Source organism: Chrysemys picta, chromosome 16 (genome assembly GCF_011386835.1).
Source record: "Chrysemys picta bellii isolate R12L10 chromosome 16, ASM1138683v2, whole genome shotgun sequence".
Classification (NCBI taxonomy): Eukaryota; Metazoa; Chordata; order Testudines; family Emydidae; genus Chrysemys; species Chrysemys picta.
Window position 1 is genome coordinate 20,101,682 of NC_088806.1, and position 21,713 is coordinate 20,123,394.

Here is a 21,713-nt window from a genome sequence, read left to right on the forward strand (position 1 = left end):
TTTGGGCTGGGATGCAAATGTGTAGAATCAAACAAACTTCTCAGTGAAGGTTCTAAATAAGAAAGCCTTATAGAGTCCACTGTATGAATTTTCAGAAGACAGAGTTCGAGCTAGCAAACACAGAACAGTTTTTAACAATAGCTAAGCCGTGCTGCTGGTAGCGTAGGCAGTGATTGCCTAAAGCGGTTTTCAATAAATGATTTTGGACTAGGATGAGAGGTTGTTGAAAATTCCTCCAAAAACAAAATGCATTCTAATCCTCAAAGTACAGTTCTGGCTTACCAAATCACATCTACAACACTGGATTTTACAAGGTAAAGCAAACACAAGGCACGTAACATCTTCCTTTGCATATCTATTGCTGAAACAATAAAAACACAGAACACTTCCAATTATTTTCTTAGCCCTGGTCTACACTGGGGGGGGGAATCGATCTAAATTACGCAACTTCAGCTACGTGAATAACGTAGCTGAAGTCGACGTACTTAGATCGACTTACCGTGGTGTCTTCACATGGCGAGTCGACTGCTGCCGCTCCCCCGTCGACTCTGCCTGCGCCTCTCGCGGAGCTGGAGTACAGGAGTTGACGGGAGAGCGCTCGGGGGTCGATTTATCGCATATAGACTAGACGCGATAAATTGATCCCCGCTGGATCGATCGCTGCCCGCCAATCTGGCGGGTAGTGAAGACATACCCTTAGGGACAAATCCTCTCTTTGATGCTAATCTAAGTAAAAAGGCTTGACACAATTTCCTGGAGGTGTGGAAGGCACAGAATCCTCTCCTCCAGGCTACAGAGGAAACATTCTCAAGCCATTATTGACTGTTTGAAACCTACATGCCTCTGATTTTACAGAGGAATATGATGGTCCAGTGACCCCAACCCCTCACTCTACAGACATGTGGAGAGTCCTTGCACAGTGAGGCTCTGTGTGCATCTTTTGCTAGGAACCATACCACTTCTGCTGCATGCACAGAATTGGTCTGCAAATGAGGAGACCTAGTTTCTGAGGCAGCTTTAATTATGTATTTAATTGTTAAAGGGAAAACAAGCTATCATTTCAGTTACTTAAGGCCCTAAGCATGCATTCCTTACATGAACACAACTCCCAATTAAAGTAGGGACCCCATTTTCTTTTGTGTTTGTATGCTTTACACAATTCAGAAGAGGCTGGATGCATAAATAAGGTGCTTCTCCATGTTTAAATATCAGTGACTGAATTATACCTGGTTGGTTGACAGGGGTAAGTTTCTCCTCCCTTCTAGCCATCACCATCTGCCTCACACACTCACAAATTTGCAAGCTGTTCTGTACAAGCTGACCTCATGATGCAGGGAGCTGCCTATGTGGAATAGGTTACAGATTTGGAGCCTTAAAATATACATAAATAATGGCTTTCAGAGGCTCCTAGTGACTCTCTCTCATTACTCACTCACTCCACTATTAAATATGAGCCATATTTCCACCTCACATTATCTTGTTCCTGTTATTTCACTCTTCTTATTGCAAACTACTTCAGACAGAGAAAAGTATTACTCCTTCTGGAGCCCAGAATCAACTGACTAACATTACAGATGCAGTCACATGCTTAATTTATTTCAATAACCATAAGTTATGAGAGGAACATTAATTTATGAAGTCAGTCAAATTATGAAGACAACTTGGATTTAAAATGAAATTTCACGCCACTGTGAAGGGAGAAATTAAGCATAAACAAAACACTTGCTAAGTGAAAGAAACCATATCCCAGTCTCACATCTATAGGGGTCTGGAGACAGATAGCTCCAAAGGCTTTGTTGATGTTTATAGCTTTACTGAAGAACAGGGGATGCAAATTAGTGTTTATCTGGGAAAGAGGACCCAAAAATGGAGAGCTGGGGAGTGGATGGAGTAACGGAGAACTAATCCTGATGCTACTTTGCAGCCAGGAGGCACAAGAGTAGTAGAGATTCCCCCCCAACAGCAAACAGGAGTGGAGTTGGGGTGTATGCGTGGCAGGATGCAACTGGAAAAGTTTAACAATCTCCAGTCACAGGACAATATAAGAGACCAACTCTGAGTAGAGAGCAGGGACAGCAACCTGACAGAAACACAGGCATGCTTCCTCTTCCCAGGAACTGGTGGCATGGGTGCTGGACTCCTCACCCCTCATCTCTCAGAATTAAACTCCTCTTCCACACACATGCAATATGCTACACCACAGTGTTCTCAAGTTCAAGGAATAAACCACTTATATTAACTGTTAAATTGAAAATGATGCTATTTTCAAAAACTTTTCAAAGAAGTTTAATAGGTTGGTGCAACAGCAATTTATTTCAAACTTTCCCTGACATTTTCTTTACTTTTATGGTTTGAGTGAACCAGTCACTACTCTGTTGAAGTGTGACAAGAGTGCCTCAGAATGCCAGAGCAAGGAGAATTTTCTGAATTGCCAATTGATGGGTAGGCTGATGATAAATGTTAGGGCACTGGGTTTTCAAACAAGTTCAGTTGAATGGATTTTAAATAGAGTTAGAATGGTAATGTAGACCTGATAGTAAATCATTTAAGGTGGCTTGTCTCATTTTTACTGGGTCAAGATCACTGAAGAAATCAAGTAGTTACTTCCAAAGGAGAAAGAACACAATTTAAAATCTCTGAATCAACAAATCACATGTACCAGTTCAGATCCTCTAAAGTATTTATTTTTCAACATCTGAGTTGTATGTAAAACTTGCTTGCCTGGAAACTATAAACATATTTGAAAGTATAAACAGTACAATGTATACTATGAACAAACAACAGGTCCGACCTCAGCATTCTCTATCTTATATTGCCTGTCCTCTCTCATTACCAATACTTTTATTTCTTATTTGCCTCCTGCTTTTTAATTTTTCTTTACAGCTTAAGACTATCATCTTTGTAACATGAGATTTATACTGTGAAATTGGTTTCTTTTTAGGGTGAGACCACGGGCCACCTTCATCAGTTGTGCATCCTAACAACAAAAGTGGATTTAGCCCTATAACTTCAAAAATACACAAAAAATATTCAAGATGTCAGCTTTATCTGACAAAGGCCTCCCATTTACACTGGACCAAGAACACTATTCGCTGAATATGGTTTAAAACACTGTTCTAAGCCAGCTCAGTAGCCCAGTTTGAGCATCAGTGTGGACAAAACTATGTTTAAAAAAAAAAAAAAAAGCAGACCAACACTGCAAGATCTCCTTGCATGCAATTACTTCAATATGAAATATTCACTCTGCTGTAATAGAATCTATGGAATGCAAACCTGTCTCCTTTGGAGGTAATGGGTGAATACATCAGGGCACTGAGCCATCAAGATACAAATTCAATGTTTTAACAGTCCCATGTCTGTGAGTACTGCATACTTAAAAGCACAAGTGTCCAGCAGAATTACAGTTAAAGACATCAAATTACAAGTTTGGGGATAACAGTCATTATCACAGCTTTCATAATTAGTCTGACCTGGCTATGCCAGTTGCTCCACAGATGTTATATTTCTTTTACGATAGAGCTTGGAACTGTTATAATCGAGGATATTAGGCCTAAAAATTGATCTACCTTGAGAGTTGTCATTAAAAGAGTCCTTACTTTGTGAAGATCACTGAAAATTTATTTCTGCAATAAACTACCATCTCTTGGCTCAAATACTGATCTTTCACAAATCACCTTGCTGAAAGTTTTACATAGAGAGACCATTTACAGAAGTTAGTTTACAAGAGTCAACAGGGTTAGGCACCAAAAATATGAAACTTTTTTTGGGGGGGAAGTGGGGGTAGACAATGCAACTCTCAAAGCATTGCCTTTAAACTGTACTTGAAGCAATATCTACACCATGGTTATCTTAACTGTAAGACACTCAATACTTAGTTTGACTCTATTGAACATGTCAGTGTGTCTACACACAGGTCTGCCGTTACACACTGTATCCACACTAGCACTACACTTCATTATTTTAGCAGCAATGCTTTCTGGAGATGCAGCTCAGAGTTCCCAATACCACAGCAAACTGCGGTGCCTCATGGATGAACTACACAGGCCTTGGAGAGACTTTTGCAAGTGCTCAGGGAAACTGCACGCTGAGGGGTTAGTTTCTCAACTCCTACAACCTGTCCTGGAAAATCCCAAGATTCCTGGGGGGGGCGGGGTCTCTCATAATTCCTCCAAGGTCCCAAATCTTATTATATAATTTCCTAGCACACCTAATGTGGGCCCCAGTTGGAAGTGCTTCCACAGCAGCCAACTCTCCACTGGCATGGATCCTTACAGGGAAGAGAACTATCAAAGGATTTCCAAGTCACATGCCAGCTGTTGAGGCGGTGGCAGGTAGTCTAGCATTACTAGTTGGGAGCCTGGTGTGAGGAATACCCAGCAAGAAGAGAGTCTCAGAGGAGTTCCACGAGTAACTGCATCGTTTCCTCACGGATGAAGGGAACACTCAAGCAGCAGTTATGGGTCAGGCCCACAAACACAGAATGATTACACTAGATCAGTGGTTCTCAAACTTATTTGATCGGGCTCCCCTTCTCTGTGTCTGTAGTCATTTATGCCTCCGCAATCCCAGCCAAGTACATAGATAGCCACCAAATTGAAGTCAGAACACAGCGCAGCGGCTGTTGACTGGGCACCCAGCTCTGAAGGCAGTGCCGCGCCAGCAGCAGGACAGAGGGGAGGCAATGTGAAAAGTGGTATTTGTCAATAACACTTTTCACAGCAGACTTAGCACCCCATTGTCACCCTTACTTCTGCACAGCTGCTGTCACCCCAGGGCTGACAGCTGGAGCCCCACCACCTCCAGGTGAGCGATTGGGGGGGGGGGGATGGGAAGGGAGGGATGGGAAGGAGAGCTCAGGCTACCTCCTGCTAAAGGATTCAGGGGAGGGGGAAGGAGAGCCCGAGCCCAGTCTGTCTCCCAGTGAGGGATTTGGGGGGTGGAGAGAAGGAGAGCCTGAGCCCTGGCAGTGAGGTGCCGGTTGTCTCCTTGGGTGGTGAAAATATTATTTGAGATACAATTATTTGAAGTGCAAGTAACAAATGAGTGGTTTTAAACACAGCTTTATTGGAAGTAGAGAGGGTAGACCAGCTGCCAACTTGTGACAAAAGACTAAATTGGAAGCTGAAAAAAAGACAGTACACAGTGCATCCGGCATTACAAAACAAGGCCAAGAAAGCAATTCTTGCAATAAGACTAACATTAGCTCCCAAATGTGATTTTTTTTTTTAAATGGACTATTGTAATATACCCCCAACTAACTAGTCAGGTTTGCATATAGAACCTTAAATGCATTCTCCCAAAAAGAAAGCTTGGGGTTACTCTTCTCTGCAATACCTTGGAGGTAGTGGAAGTGCAGCACTTCAGGGCGCTGTTTCTCATTCCCTCTTCTCTGCACTGGCGTGCACAGGCTATGGTTGAGACATGCGCCTGCTGTTTAAAGTACCACAGCACTCTATTCTGGAGTGCATCGTTACATGGAGGTGAGGGAGCAGGTACAAACAGAATACATGAGGCAGAGGGAGCAGGATGGCTTAAGGGGTGTGTAAGCACCTCAAAATCCCTGAAATGTATGTCTTTGGAATTCACTGTCCTCCGTTCACATCTCTGAGGATGAACATATTCAGCCATGGTCCGGCAGTCAAGCTGCTTGTCACCCTCTCTCTGCAACCTGAAGTCTCCTTTTTCCAAGCTCCAGCTGAGAAGGAGACTAGCAGAGGTATGACAACGCCTGAAATTCAAGCAGTCTGCCCTCTTTTGAATTGTTCTCCTGGCAAGACGACTGTGAAGCATGTCCAGTTAGGACATGGGTCTTCTTGATTCGAGCCTGGGATGAGCAGCATTAAGAGGGCCTGTAGGAAAAGCCAAAAGTCTATATCAGTGTCCACAGCAACATAGCACCAAATCCTTTCTGGAAAGGGAAAAACAGACACTTATCTTCACTTTTACATTCCAATACATAATTTCACCAAGAGACATGGGCAGCACCACCGTAAACTACTGCCTTCCCTTTAAGGTTCCCAAAGACTATCAAGGCATGGGAATTAGATCCTTAAAGACAATTTAATATTTCATCTCCAGAGTATGAAAGGCCCCAGGTGTTTCAGGCAACAAGAGGAAAGCCAATGAGCTATACCACAGTCTCATTTTGGCATACGAAGACACTTGCTGGATGCTTGGAAAGGCAGTGTCAGCTGTAAAAGGGAGTGGAGGTGTAGGAAAAGCAGGCCATCCCTGTAGGCCTCAAGAACAATGTGGAATATTGCATAAAAGGGAAAGTTTCTGATCTTGTGCCACAAGGGTGGATACTGATTAAGTCCAAAAACAGATTACGGTAGAGTGTCTGTAGTATCTGCCTTACTAAAATAATTTTGCCTATATTGCAGGGGTCGGCAACGTTTGGCATGCGGCTCGCCAGGGTAAGCACCCTAGCGGGCTGGGCCAGTTTATTTACCTGCTGACGCGGCAGGTTCGGCCGATCGCGGCCCCCACTGGCTGCGGTTCGCCGTCCCGGGCCAATGGGGGTGGCGGGAAGCGTCGCGGGTGAGGGATGTGCTGGCCGAGGCTTCCCACCGCCCCCATTGGCCCGGGACAGTGAACCACGGCCAGTGGGGGCCGCGACCGGCCGAATCTGCCGCGTCAGCAGGTAAATAAACTGGCCCAGCCCGCTAAGGTGCTTACCCTGGCGAGTCGTGTGCCAAACGTTGCTGACCCCTGCTATATTGCATGTAAGCAGTGCATGCACAAGTGCACTGTTTCTCATTGCTCTGAATGCACTTCTCACTGCTTTTTCTTATAGCATATGATCCAAACCAATCAGATAACTTCAGTGAACTCTAGTTTGAAAATAACTTGTATTGTACAAGTGCTACTATGAAATGTTCAAATGCATACATGGAATAATCTGCACTTGTTTGCTTACCTGTATAAGTGGGATATCATATTGGGGTTAAAAATGCCACCTGCAACTCCTGTATTCTAGGAATGCTTCTGCTTGTGTTACAGTATGGGTTCTCAAACTAGGGTGGGGGCATCACAACCACCCACCTGTTCTTTATGCCTAGATGAGAGGGGGTGCATCTCAAAACTGTTCCTGTGGTAAAATGGGGTACCACTGGAAAAGGCTAAGTGACATTGTTTTAAAGCAATAAAACCCTCCTAATTAAGCTTCAGTGCACTGTGTGTGCAGTTCACTTTTGAAAATTTTCCGATTACCATTGGTTATGACTGCCTGTTGGCATGGCACATACTGGCAGGCAAAATGGTGGGTAGAGTGGACATTCTTTCCTTGCTCAGCAACTGTGCCGCCAGAGATATCAAGGTGTAGGGAGGCTGGGTGAGATCGGTGGGAAGGAGGTGGTCAGAGTCCAACCAGGAGATTAGATTGCAACTGGGCTGGAACCTGAGGAGGCCACAGAGATGGATGGAAAATTTTGTGCCCAAATGAAGCTGTATCTGCCAATAATGGCTGCCTCCACAAAACCTCACAATGTTTCCACCCGAAGCCAAGTAAAGGAATATAATAGTATAATAAATAAGTGGAACTTACCAAGCTGTCCATTAAGTATACCAGCCTTGTACTGGGGCAGAATCTCATAATTCAATTCATTTCATGAGGAAATGGACAAAACGTTGGTAACATTCCTGGATTTACGTTCTTTGTCTTCCTATAGGCCACCTTCATCCCCTTGATATGGCTTTCATTCTGGTCTGGGAAATTTCCAGTTTGGCATGATGACTTGAAATCTTATTGTAAGCCTTGTGATTTCTGTTAAAGGAATTCTGCACGGCTGGTGCCTTGGCCCAGAAGACAGCCAAAATTAAGATGCCCACAGCTGACATGCTAGAAGCATTGTGGGTAGCTAGTTGCCAACATTATAGTTTTATAGCAGATAGATAACTAATTTACAGATGAAGCATGAAGCAGTTTGCTGATCAGTTGCCAAAAGTAATTGGTTGCTGTGGAATCAGTCTTCAGCTGGAATGCATGTGGCCATTCGGGGAAATTTAAACCAGTAGGTGGTTTTTGGCCTTGCTGACCCCTGAGCAATGAAGATTAGCTACATAGCCAAAGAGATCACTCCTGTAGTTCAAAGGGTTATGGAAGACCAATTTGACTTGTGTGTTTTAACATGACATTAGCCTCCATCCACATGGACAGTAACACAGTAACACAATAAAGCTGACATGAATTGCCTTGGTCATGGTCAGCCCTAGCAGGAACTCCAGTGTATGTGGAACCTAGCGGAACCTAGACAGAATTGAGTAATTTGGGTTGGATGCAGGTTGTGCTAGAATCATACCAGAGGGAACACATGATGTTAAATACAACTATAGCTTCTAGTCTACGGAAAGGTCTAAGTATCAAAGATGATCACGTTTTAGGCATGCAAACCTTGTCACTGCTCCTGTCATTAAAATCAGTTTAAAGCGCTTCAAACTGTTGCAATGACAGCCAAACACTGCTGTCAAATCTGTTGGTTCAAACTTTGTTCTGAGGAAGACTAGCTGTTATCTCCATTCGCAAGGAAAAACTGCTAGGATGAAGGGGAGAAGAATCAGTAATATTTAAAGACAGTCTCATTTTGTATTAGACCTGTCAGAAATCTTGGCGGCACTAGTGGTACTTTAATTTCATCCTCCAAAATAAGACAGACTACAGTCCCAATTATTTCAAAAACATAGAAAAATTTCTGGCTCTTTCAAAGACCAGTAATTAGATTAGGTATAAAGTAAATCTGCAAGAATCTTGGCCAAATTAAGAAAGAATCTATGTGCCCAGTAAAACCACAAAACTACAAGTAGTCTGGTAAATTCCAGAAGCCAGCAAGGAAATTTTTCCACTGCAGTCAAGTTCATTTATTAAAATCTAAAAATAAGAGGTTTAAAATATCAATTAGCTCAAGAAAATCTTTAGTGTTTCTTTGCAGTAACGTGTGCACATTCATATTAAAAAAACCAAACATTTCCTGAGATATATAAAATATTACACCCAAACCACAGCTATCCCAAACCACCCACTCCGCTGCAAACGTTCTCCAGATTTTAGCTCATTAGTACCCAGTTAGAGAATAATTCATTGCAAAAAAGCCACATTATTTAAAACATTAAGGTTGCACAGTTAGTTGGAAAATTAAGAAGTTAACATTCTTATAAAACCCCCCAGTGTGTATAGCATTCTCAATTTTCATTTGAGAGTTATGTAGATTAATAGATCTATTTATTTTCAACATGCACAATATATATGCCCTACACCTCACGGGATACTCACGTTGGCCAGTTTAATATTCATGTAAAAGGAATATTTTCAAGTATGTATGCCTAAATGGATTTAGTTACCTAAATTTAAGCACCCAAGATCAAAACTGTTGACTTTAACATTACGCTGATCTATTTATATACACAATATTTTTAGAAGAAAAAAAGTTACATTTGTCCTTTTTTGCTTCTTTATGATGTATAAAGGGTCTGAAAGAAAATTGACTCTTTAACATTACGATGTCCCTGTTTATGATGCAAGTCTACTGAGATTATGGCACGACAAGAGTGAAACCTGAGCAACTGAGGATTTGTCTAGACTAGAACTTTTTAAACTCAAGTAAACTGATAGCCAGTTAACTTGAATTAGCTAACGCATTTGTAAATCCCAGTGTGGACACTCAAAAATGTTTGTCCAGGATACTCATTTACAAACATATTTGCCACTCAGAGTTTGCTATCAATTAACTCTGGATTAAAATAGTCTCATCTGGGAACACTCTAAGGGAAAGGGACTGTGTCACACTGTTTTGGGTTTTTTGTTATTGTTAGGTGTTTAATAACATCTATTTTGAACTCCTGATTGTTTTTTGGGAGAAAGGCACTTTGATATCTCCACGCCTTCAGCTGCTTATTGAGAAAGCAGTTTTAGGGCAAGTCTACACTACAAAATTAAGTCAACCTAAGTTACATTAATGTACAGCCACCACAGTAATTAAATCGTTGTTGCATGTCCACACTATGTTCTTTGTGTTAGCAGTGTGTTCCTCACCAGGAGCGCTTGCACCAATTTGACTGTCAGTGCGGGACATTGTGGGACGGCTTCTGAAAGGCAGCAACAGTAGATGTAAGCAACACAATATCTGCACTGACATTGAGTCGACCAAATTACATTGACCTACACACTACACTTCTTGCGGAGGTGGAGTTATGAATTCGTTGTAGTAGGCAAGTTACATCAGCAACATTTTAGTGTAGATCAGTGGTTCCGAAACTTTAACAATCTGTGAACCCCTTTTACTCAAATTTCAAGTCTTGTGAACCCCCGTCTAAAAATGAGTATTTCCAGGGATTTTCTCCTTTACTTGAGTATAAATTATAAAAGCAGTGATCTTGAAAATATAAAATTTGTTTTGATGACATGCTTATTACACACTATTTATTAATAATCATTACAGTACTTTAATTACTTTATGAAAACGGCAACACTCTTCCAAGATCTCACATTCATAGCTTGTATCACTTTCAATAAGCCTGTTATAATACAAGGCTCCTATGTTTCATCAAAGAGTACCAGATGTGAAACAGCATGAAGGTATTTAAGAAGCCAACTCAAAGAGTTCCTCCTACACAAGCATTCAGGTCTTGAGCAGTCCGGGCAAACAACACACATTACAACAAAGCTTAAACTTGTTCTTCATAATAATTTTAAAAACAATACTAGCTGCCTATTTAATTTTTAAAACAGCAAAAAATATCCACTTCCCTTTCCATTTCTTATAAGGAGTCTTGAAGTTTAAATCTCCTCAATGTGATAGATGTGCTTGTTTTTGGTCTGCTTAGCTCTTGGAAGTCCAGGGGCTCCGGGCTGCTGGCCCCGTGCTGACTGGGATCCCTAGGGACAGCTCTGTCCATCATTAGGGATTTTTTTCCCCCGAGAACCACCTGTAACATTTTGTGAACCCCCAGGGGGTCACAAACCCCAGTTTGGGAACCTCTGGTGTAGATGCTTACAGTTAGGTCGACGTAAGCTGTAGTATGACCAGGCCTTAGACTTCGCTGGTTTTGCTGGAAGACCACACCTGATATTCAAAAGTTTTTGTTTTTTAAACAATTAATTCTTTATACATCACAAAGCAACAATCCCCTTCATCTTTCTCTCCTCCACACGCACCCCCTTCCAAAAAAACAAAGACAGACTTCTCTTCTATGCAAGGTCACTTCTAATAACACTTCAGTGATCCATGTTAGGCTTTGAAGTTCACTCACTGAGATTAAACAGGTGGTGGTGAGTTTGCACCTTGTTCATGTTATTACGTGACTTGAACAGCAGAACCAGACTGGAAGGTACAAACATCTGGGCAACATCTTTTGAATAGTCCATCAAATTCTATCAGAACTCTCTATTACCTACCACATTTTCAGGCATGGGTGAGTTCTACAGGAATTCTGGTGGGAACTATCATCTAGTCTTAAGATACTGATTTTCTGTAAGATACGCATTTTTTCATAACAGCTGGATACCCAGTATCTGCCTTGGTTTTATAAAACATGCAATATTGCTTTGATTTCTACTTCCTTTGCAAACTTATTTCCAATACTTTAATACTGCAGGTTTTTTCTTTAATTGAGTTAATACAGCTTAGTAAGCGTTATTTTAGTTTTACACTAATTAATTATAGTTAATCACAGTAATTTCCATGTTTTCCATTTAATTATGGTGTAACATTTAGAATGTGGAAAAGAAAGAGGGTCATCATTTTCCTTAATCCATTTCAAATATTTAAGTACAGAGGCTCAAATTGTGGAATTGTCACATCTTGGTGCACCAAGATGAGCTTCTAATACATGTTTTCTAATGAGGGTTTAAACACAGTAACTGTTCTCACTCATCTTTTGACAAATGAGAAAAAAGCACCTGTCTTTTCATCAAGTCGAATATACTGTCTTCTACCATAACCTAAATTATATGCAAGAAAATCCCCCAAGAAATTCCCATCTTTCTGATGTCACTGTTTTTGTAAATTATGCATTTTTATATCTAACCACAACTTTCTTGAAATTCTGGCAGAGTTATTTGAGATCAGTGCTTTCAGAGAGTAGAATCTTATCAAGCATTACTTGAAAGACAACCTTTATATTTAACTGGGGCTGTCAATTAATCACAGTTAACTCACGCAATTAACTAAAAAGTAATTGCCATTAAAAAATTAATCGTGATTAATCACACTGTTGAACAATAGAATACCAACTGAAATTTATTAAATATTTTGGATGTTTTTCTACATTTTCAAATATATCTATTTCAGTTACAACACAATACAAACTGTACAGTGCTCACTTTATATTTTTTATTACAAATTTTTGCACTGTAAAAATGATAAAATAGTATTTTTCAATTCACCTCATAAAAGTACTCTAGTGCAATCTCTTTATCATGAAACTTGAACTTACAAATGTAGAATTATGTACAAAAATATCCTGCATTCAAAAATAAAACAATGTAAAACTTTAGAGCCTACAAGTCCAATCAATCCTACCTCTTGTTCAGCCAATCACTCAAACAAGTTTGTTTACATTTGCAGAAGATAATGCTGCCTGCTTCTTGTTTACAATGTCACCTAAAAGTGAGAACAGGCATTTGCATGGCACTGTTGTAGCTAGTGTCGCAAGATATTTACATGCCAGATGCACTAAAGATTCATATGTCCCTTCATGATTCAACCACCATTCCGGGGGACATGCGTCCATGCTGATGACAGGTTCTGCTTGATAACCATCCAAAGCAGTGTAGACCGATGCATGTTCATTTTCATCATCATGAGTCAGATGCCACCAGCAGAAGGTTGATTTTATTTTTTGGTGGTTTGGGTTCTGTAGTTTCCACATCAGAGTGTTGCTCTTTTAAGATTTCTGAAAGCATGTTCCACACCTCATCCCTCTCAGATTTTGGAAGGCTCTTCAGATTCTTAAATCTTGGGTTGAGTGCTGTAGCTATTTTTAGAAATTTCACATTTTTTTTAACCGAGCAATTAATTTTTTTAATCGCTTAACAGCCCCAGATTTAACCTGTTGCCTTTTAGAAGTTGTACTGCCAAAACAAAGAATGGATCCTGGGATATGGCCTGTAAGTGGTCTTGTGACCAGCAGGCCTTTCATGGGCAGTCTCATTCGATCCACTGTCAACAAGTGTTGGGAGCTTTACAATCTTTTTTATTAAGGCCTTATCTAGACTAGAAAAATGAGTTGTTTAAAAATATTTGAATGTTTTCTTAACCTCTCCCCATACTTGACCACAACCAGCTAAAACGTTTATAAACGTGCTAAATCCTGTTGACACCGCTGTTTAAGAATGTTTCCTTGTCTAAAGGTAGCCAAAGAAAATTTACTATACTATAGAGTGGAAGAGTAAAATTGTATTTGACAGCTGTCTGTGTAATCCAAGTAAATAGGTACACAAACCAAATAAATATTTTCTCCTTTAATCCTTCAGTTATAAGGAGGACACCTCAGTGTCTGGCAATATTTATTTCCAAACACTGAGGTGCTTGAGTGCTGCAACTTCCCAGACATTGAAGTTTTTATAGTGAGAACTCAGCTGAGATAGTGTGGTCACGTGGTCTGTATGTCTGACAGTGGAATACCGAAGACCATCTTCTAGGCAGAATTGAAGACAGCAACTTGTTTTAGGGGCAGACCAGGAAAACATTACAAATACACTCTCAAGGTCAACCTGCAGTCTTGTGATGTTGACCTCAACACCTTGGAGCTCTTAGCCCATGACAAGAGTCAATGGCAGCACCTCTATCATCTTGGACTGAAAGACTGAGAGCTTGTGGATTGCTGCAACCAAGGAGAGAGGGCATAAAGCTAAAAGCTGCACACATTCATCTACAATTGTCTTCACCTCTGGCACTTGTGGATGCAGCTGCAGGTCCAAAGTTGGTCTTCGGTCCCATCTCAGGACTCACAATAAGTGACTGTAGCTCACCCATCAAACTCAATGGGAGACTCCATCATCACAGTAATCTCACTTATGCTATTTAGAATAGTAGGCAAGCAATTTTTTAAGTAGTGCAATTTTTAAGATGATGTCTCATTAACAATATCTGAACAGTAATTGATTACAAGCCTTGTTTTATAATGAATTTTATTTTCACGTGGTAAAATAATCTGCAATTAGCATTTGAAAAATTGCTATATAGAGGAACCACTTGACACTCCAGGAAATAACTAGCAAAGCTTCATGGCGCTGCAATTCCTGCACAACGACAACAGTAATCTGCCAAGTGTAGTTGCTGACCTACCAGAACGTGAATTAAAAACAGAATTGTTTCACTTGGTCTGAAAGCGCTTAAAGAGACACTACCAATGTAAACATGTAAACAAATTTAATTGTGTTACTATCATCACTTTAGATGAATAAAAACAATACATAATTTAGTCTTTGTTATTTATGAATCTGTGAAGCCCGTTTCACATTTGGGCTTAGGTTTGATAAAAAAAACTTGACATTTATAACATTTATGTTTGGACCAAATTAAGTTGATTATTGTGCCTTTAAAAGGCACCACACGTAAGACCAGCATGTAAAATGAACCTGCAGATTTTTTTCTAGATGTAGAACTTATATCCTATATAAGCATGTCAATTATCTGAACACAAAGAATTTTTTCACTTCAAGGTCCCAGAAGCAAAGACAAGGTTTTCATCTCGAGGCCAAAAGACCAAAAACATCAAGACACTTGATCATGGCCTTGGATAGACCAAGAGACTACCTACACTTGACCAGAGCTTGTAGTCACACCTAGATCACTGGCATAAACACAATTACAACACTAGAGTTGTTAGGATCAAAGTTTGACCTTTGTGACCTCCAACCCCTCCACGTATACTACCCCTTTATAACAAATACTTAACAGTTCCCAGCCCACCAACAGAAGCAGTACCTGAAGATGATATTGAAAACAAGTCCTGCAATAACAATATGCAAATAGAAGGCAGCAAAAAAATAAAAGGAAACCAAAATAGTATTTTTAACCTGTAAGGTACTACAAGCCACTGTGAATAATGATATAAACCTCTGACATCTGGCACATGGCAGTGGCCACTTAGTGAAGCAATAAAAAAGCTTTAAAAGAGCTAATTGAAGGAAGTGATTTTCTACAGTTGAATATAGCTTTTCAATCAATGTCAATTTTAGAAGCTCTGCAAGTATAACTAGTATACAAATTCAAACTTGTGACAAAAATATTCACCCTTACAAACGTAGTCTGGGTAAACTGCACCCCAATTTAAAAAGCTATTTGTGGACATGCTGTGTAAAGGAAATCTAAAGCAAAGTGGGATGCTTAATGTGCTTATTTGCATGCCAAAACACAATTATACTGCAGCTCACAATGATTTATACAAACACTGGTATTTAAACTCTGGGGGAAAATAAAAAAACTTGAACATGCTTGTGTATGCATGTTTAAGTTTAAAAAGATGTCTATTCACAGAACAAAACTTCTGTCCCACTTAAGAAAACAAATAACATGAAGCTATGTAATTCAGTAGATTCTCAATTATTCAAACCAAACCAACCTGAGCCTCCTATTTGAAAAGTCACATCCTCTGGGTTTTGAAACAAGGTAATATAAGATTCAAACACCAGTTCTAGGAGAGAAAAGTGGAGATTATACTTTGAAAATCAGTTCCTTCTTCACTTCCTCTGAGAAAACTGAGTGCCTGGCTACTTGGGCGGGTTCCCTAAATTTCCTGGGACAGCAGAACTTCACTACTGAAGAATTATCCCCCATTTCTGTCTCTGAGACTTTACTCCCGTCACCCAAAACTCTGATAGAATCTATCCCATAATTTTACACGAATATACAATTGTAACTTCATACAAGACAGCAAGGTAGGATAGTTTTGAGTTTGCTGGTTTTTATGTGTCCTATGTATAAAGTTTACTTGTAAACAGATTTCCTTTTATAACAATTGCTATCTTTCCTTCTCTAACTTCCATAACTGGTTATTGGGAAAGTGTTACACTATGATTGATGAAATACAGTGTGAACCTCCATGATTGGGTTTCTTAATGAGCTATGAAGCAAAACGTATCCCTCCACTTCACCCCCCCAATAATCCAAGTCATATTAATGCAAAAGGTAAAGAGAAAACTGCAGTAACAAGAAACTATATGTAATATATTTGTGCTGGGGCTGAGGGAGAGAGTTCAAGTCACACATGCAAAAACTTAAGACAAACAGGAATCATCAGTCCAAAAGATAGATCAGGCAGCATGGAGTGTGATCAACTCCTCAAGGTACCAGACATATACTGTATAAACAAGTATACGGATACTTTTTCAAAAGAAAGTGGATTTAAAGAGTCCTGAACAAATTTAATCATGGAAAGAATACAGCTCTGTCTCAGCACACTTACCATTAAGGGCTAGTCTACACTGGCAGTGCTTTACTATGGCTTGTGTAGTCACGGCACAGTGCTGGGAGAGAGCTCTCCCAGGGCTCTAAAAACCAACTCCACCAGGGGCGTGGCTCCCAGCGCTGTGCACAGTTTACACTGGTGCTTTACAGCGCTGAAACTTGCAGTGCTCCGGGGGGCGTTTTTTCACACCCCTGAGTGAGAAAGTTGCAGGGCTGTAAAGTGCCAGTGTAGACAAGCCTTAAGAGTTTCTTTTTGTTTTACTTAATGAACCAGTTACCTGAGCAAAACCTCTGTCCTTGGCCCTGGAAACTGAAGAGTACTCTGTTTATCCACAGAATACGTAAAGGATGAGCAAAAGCAATGCAAGCTTCCCACATTCTTTCCCTTGTATGATCGAGTCTGGAAGGACTCTCTCTATGGGTAAGAGCAGAGTCTCCACATGGCCATTCAGTCCTTGGCCTCTAACACCGCCACTAAACTTGCCAATTAGTGTGTTTTTATTGTGACATAGGTACCTTGTGCATTAGAAGCTGGATTCTGTATCACTGCAGGGACCCTTGTTTTCTTCTAAATCTTTGTGAAGTGCTATGCAGAGTCTGAGACTATGTAAATATAGTAACTTAGGCTCCATGTTTGTCATGGAAGTCACGGATTCCGCAACTTTCCGTGACCTCCATGACTTCTGCAGTGGCCCATGCAGATGGCCCAGGAGCCCCCGAGCAGCCCCCAGGCCAGTCGCACCTGTCGCTGTTAGGTCAGTCTCAAGCCGCGCCCCCCCCCCCCAGCAACAGGAGTTTGGGGGGGCTCAGAGTTGGGGTGCAGTGCTTACCTGGAGGTGGCGCCCCAGAAAGGCCAAAGGAACTCCCCTCCCTCAGCTTCTAGCTCCCTGTGCTGCCTCCACCTGCAGGCACCACCCCCACAGCTCCCATTGGCCGCAGTTCCCAGCCAATAGGAGCTGCAGAACCTGGGCTTGGGGCGGAGCGGAGGCAGCAAGTTGAGCTAGGAGCTGGAGGTCGCTGCTTCCCAGGAGCTGGGTAGGGAGTCTGCACCAGCCCTGCCAACCCCCCTCCCTCTCAAGGTACCCCCCTGAGCCGCGCTCCGCCCCACCCAGGGTTTTAATCAGGGGTACATAGTAAAAGTCATGGACAGGTCACAGGCCATGAATTTTTGTTTACTGCCTATGAACTGTCCATGACTTACTAAAAATACCCATGACTAAAACATAGCCTTAATAATAACCACACTTAAAAGTCATCAGATGTTAACAACTTTCTGTCATTACTAACATGGGCTGGACTCAAACCAGCAACTGAGGGGGGTGGGGGGAGAGCCTGTACACAGTCCATTACCATTCCTGAGAGCTCCAGTACCCTGCGGTACATTACTTCTAAATGCTATCGAGCATGTTTCCCAAAAGACTTGCTCCTGGCAAAAACCCCAATCATTTTAAGCCATCTTCTTGTAAAGCTATTTCTATATATAATATCCAGGTATGTAATATGCTAGATCAGTGGTTCTCAAACTTCATTGTACTGTGACCCTCTTCTGACAACAAAAATTATGTGACCCTCTTCTGACAACAAAAATTACTACACGATCCGGGGGGGGGGGGGGGGGGGAGGGGGGGGGAGGGGGAAGAGGGACCAAAGCTCGAGCCTGCCCAAGCCCTGCCATCCTGGGTGGAGGTGGGAGGGACCAAAGCTGAAGCCCAAGGGCTTCTGTCCTGGACGGGGGTCATATAACCTTAGCCTTGGGCAGTGGGGCTTGGACTTGGGCCCCAGCAAGTCTAACACCAGCCTTGGCGACCCCATTAAAATGGGATCGCCACCCACTTTGAAGTCCCGACCCACAGTTTGAGAACCCCTGTGCTAGATAGATAATCTGCCATCTACTTCATAAGTGCCATCTTCAGCCAAGTTTAGCAGCCTGAAAGTCTTTCCTCCTGAAAGTCTTCCACAAACTTTCCACTAAAACTGCTCTTAATACAAACGAACAGGAGTCACACTTCTGCATGCAAGACATTGTACTCAGTAATTACACTGTCAATACAGATATGCGATCAGAGAAAAAACATCCATTTAGTAAGATGTTTCTGCTTTAGAGAACCTGCCTTTATTCATTCCTCTCGAATAAAATGAATGAAACCGTTTTCTGTGAACAATGGAACAGGTATTTTAACATTTCATCTGCAGAATTTGATTTCTTCCAACTTCAAATTTAAATAAAACTCATGATTTAGCTTAAGCAGACTTTTCTTTCTAATACATGTTACAAACAGCCTGCCTGTAAACACAATATGTAGTTTAAGAGGCTTCCTCTGTAACTTGATTAAATGGAAGCTGGAAGAAGGAATGCTGTTAAAGCTTTAGAATTCTTTTTCCTCTCTTCTATAGTGGTATTAGTTAAAACCATTTTTATTTTACTACACTTTTATGTATCATCCCACCCATTGTTTTTCAGTGGTCCACTTTTATGCCCATTTGACATAGCAGCACTAAGCATTTGTTTTCTTCCTGAGAGTTCATTGTGAGTACTAATTTTAACTACTATGCAAATTAAAGACAGTGGACTCCCATGGAGTTGAGTCAGGAGCAAGGCCCAGATTTTTAAAAGGTATTTAGGCACTGCTGTGCTCAGCATCACAACCCGTAACTGATTTAGAAGCCGGTTTCAAAAGGGATTCAGGCACTTAGGTGTCTAAATTCCAACAATCAGGTTTTGTGACACTGAACACAGCAACCCCTAAATATTTTTAAAAATCTCTGCCTAAGTGCACAGAGGTTGCATTTTCATATTTATTCCCAAGTATATTAAAACAAACCAATTCCCTTTTAACTGTTAAAAAGTTAACTGTTATTTCATTATTTCCAAATATAATTGTTGAAATACTAATATGTAGTGACATTAGAAGTAAGGCATACCAACCACACACTTTCTTCCTTGCAATTTTACATGTTCCTTATAACAAAACATTTTCAGAGAGGTGTTTTTTAAGGTTGTATCCCTTTAAAAGACAAATTCCACAACTTATGTCATAATATTTAAAGTAATGTAGATTGTAAAAGCATTGTTCAATTACATCATTTCATTTAAAAATGTGTGCGCTCTTTAAGCATGAAAATATTCAGAGTTTCTAAGTCTGGCTGTCTGCACAGGCTGAATAATTTGGGATAACTTTCTTGCAGTGGATAAGATAAAGTATGTCAACAGAATGAGGGGATGTCACAAGTATTTAGAACAAATATATTATGCACTCTAGTATAGCAGGAAAGCGAACAAAAATCATCTAAATGTATTGCCACTAATGAATACTAGAAACCATTTTTCAGAAAAAGGTTTGCTACACACCTGATAGGTTTCAAAGACAGCCTACAAGCTACAATGCTTTAAAAGAAATAAAGGAAAGATCTATCTAGATTGTCTAAAGAGAAGATTTGGCAGAGACAGACATTCACAAAATGATGCTTATTTTTGGTCATTCAAATTCATGATTATAATTAAGGCTCATAAATGGAATCCATCACCATTACTTAGAAAGCTGATTCTTCATCATCAGAGACTTGCAAGTATCCCTTAGATTCCAGTAGTTCTCTCGTCAAATCCTTTGTTAAAGGCACACCATTTATTTTTATAGCCTAGAACTCAAATTCTCTCAGCTTTTTTTTTTACACCCCAAAACTAAATTATTTGGTTTACATACAATATCTTTACATTACTATTTTCCTGTTTTCTATTTTTTCATTTTATAGTTTTATCGAGTTAAGAGATTTGATTTTTATTTCCTAGCAGACTTCTTAGCAGCTAGGTTGTATAGTACTGAATGAACATATACTGGAACACTCAAGTGGATTGGTACAGAATTGATCTGATTTACCACCTACAGCAAAGAAGGTGTACTGGACTGCACAATGTCAAAAATCTCAGTATGGGAGGGGTGGTGGTCCCAAAGCCCTCCTTTTCATCAACTACAGTCTATTAAAAGACCAGACATGGCAGCAATGTCTATTATTAATCCCGTAATGCAGACATCATACAGCAAAGACTGCTCATGAGAAGAAAGATACCAAAGAGAAAAACCTCCTTAACCAAATATTCACCGGATTTGTCATACTGGATCAGATAGTCTATCCCTGGCAATACCTGAAGCTTCAAAGACGGCAAACATTCCTACAATGGATTTGGCTACTCGTGCAATGCTATACACAGTAGAAAGGGAGTCAAATTTCTTTCTGACCCATCTAGCAAATATCCAACATCTGACTGGACCCTTCTTTTAGCACACATTTTACTATGAATACCACAAAATTACCCTCCTTAAAACCAGGCAGAACATGTGATACAACCTCTTGCAGCAACAAATGATGCATAGAGTTCATTTCACTAATTCTTTCATTTACAGCTTATGTGACAACAATAAAGAGAAGTATTAATTGGTTGTTCCCCCAGTGCATCTGTAAATCTCACACAGGGGACATTCCCTTCCCCTGTAAACTGAGTCTCTATGTGTGTCAGGTTCAGGAAGCAAATTAGGGAAAATCACCGACATGCAAAGAAACAATTCTCCTAGTGTAAAGGGGATCCTCTGTGCATTTCCCACTTGGGGAGATCAGCACGGAAATGGAAATCCCTCTAGTAAGGGATTACCTACCTACAGGTTTTTTCACCAATTTAAGTACTGGAATAGAAACAAAGATCATTAAATCACTGTAACCCCCTACTATGAATAGTTATATCACTACAGAAGTGTTCATATCAAAAACAAGTTATACCAATAAAAACACCTGCACTGATATAATTGGATCACTTATTTAACTATGTTGCTTTCTAAGCAGATATAGCTAAATTGGTGCAAAAACTGTGGGTGGGCCAACCCTAGGAGACATCTCTATGTGCCTGGCCCTGTGGTGGGGGTGGGACTCACACCCCTAGGCAAAGGGGAAGTGTGTCATCACCCACCTCCCCCCTCCAACAGACAGGTTATCCTGTGAGTGTGCATACCCTGCCAGGCCAGGAGCACCTGTGCTCAGTGCATCACTTAGCAGGGCTCCACAGGAGGCATCACAAGGGTGCAAGTAATGCCAAGTTGCTGCCCCGAACAGCTGCCAGCCCCTATGGCTTTGGAGAGCAACCCCCTGGGATGGGGAGTAAGCGGTCACCCTTGGGGAAGGATGAAGCGGGATCACTTCCAAAGGGTGAGTGGGATAGATAGATGCCAGGGGGAGGGCTGATGGGAACAGGAAGGCCTCATGGGGGCAAGGGGGGAGGAAAGGGACACAGAGAGACCAGACCAGGCTTTGGAAGAGAGA

General features: G+C 40.9%; 1 protein-coding gene across 4 annotated transcripts in view; it reads right to left on the reverse strand.

The window, feature by feature from the left end:
- ZBTB44 (zinc finger and BTB domain containing 44) overlaps positions 1-21,713 on the reverse strand; it is a 57,961-nt gene that overhangs the window by 33,781 nt on the left and 2,467 nt on the right. The window contains exons 1-2 of one of the 4 annotated variants that reach the window (XM_065569240.1): positions 7,547-17,931; positions 5,335-5,849 (exon numbers count right to left, since the gene is read on the reverse strand). The exons of 2 other annotated variants lie outside the window; for them this stretch is intronic. The gene's annotated coding sequence lies outside the window, so the exon portion shown is untranslated. Of the gene's footprint in view, positions 1-5,334; positions 6,409-7,546; positions 17,932-21,713 lie in introns of those variants that run through there. One more of the 4 variants, XM_042851939.2, reaches the window with a different exon arrangement.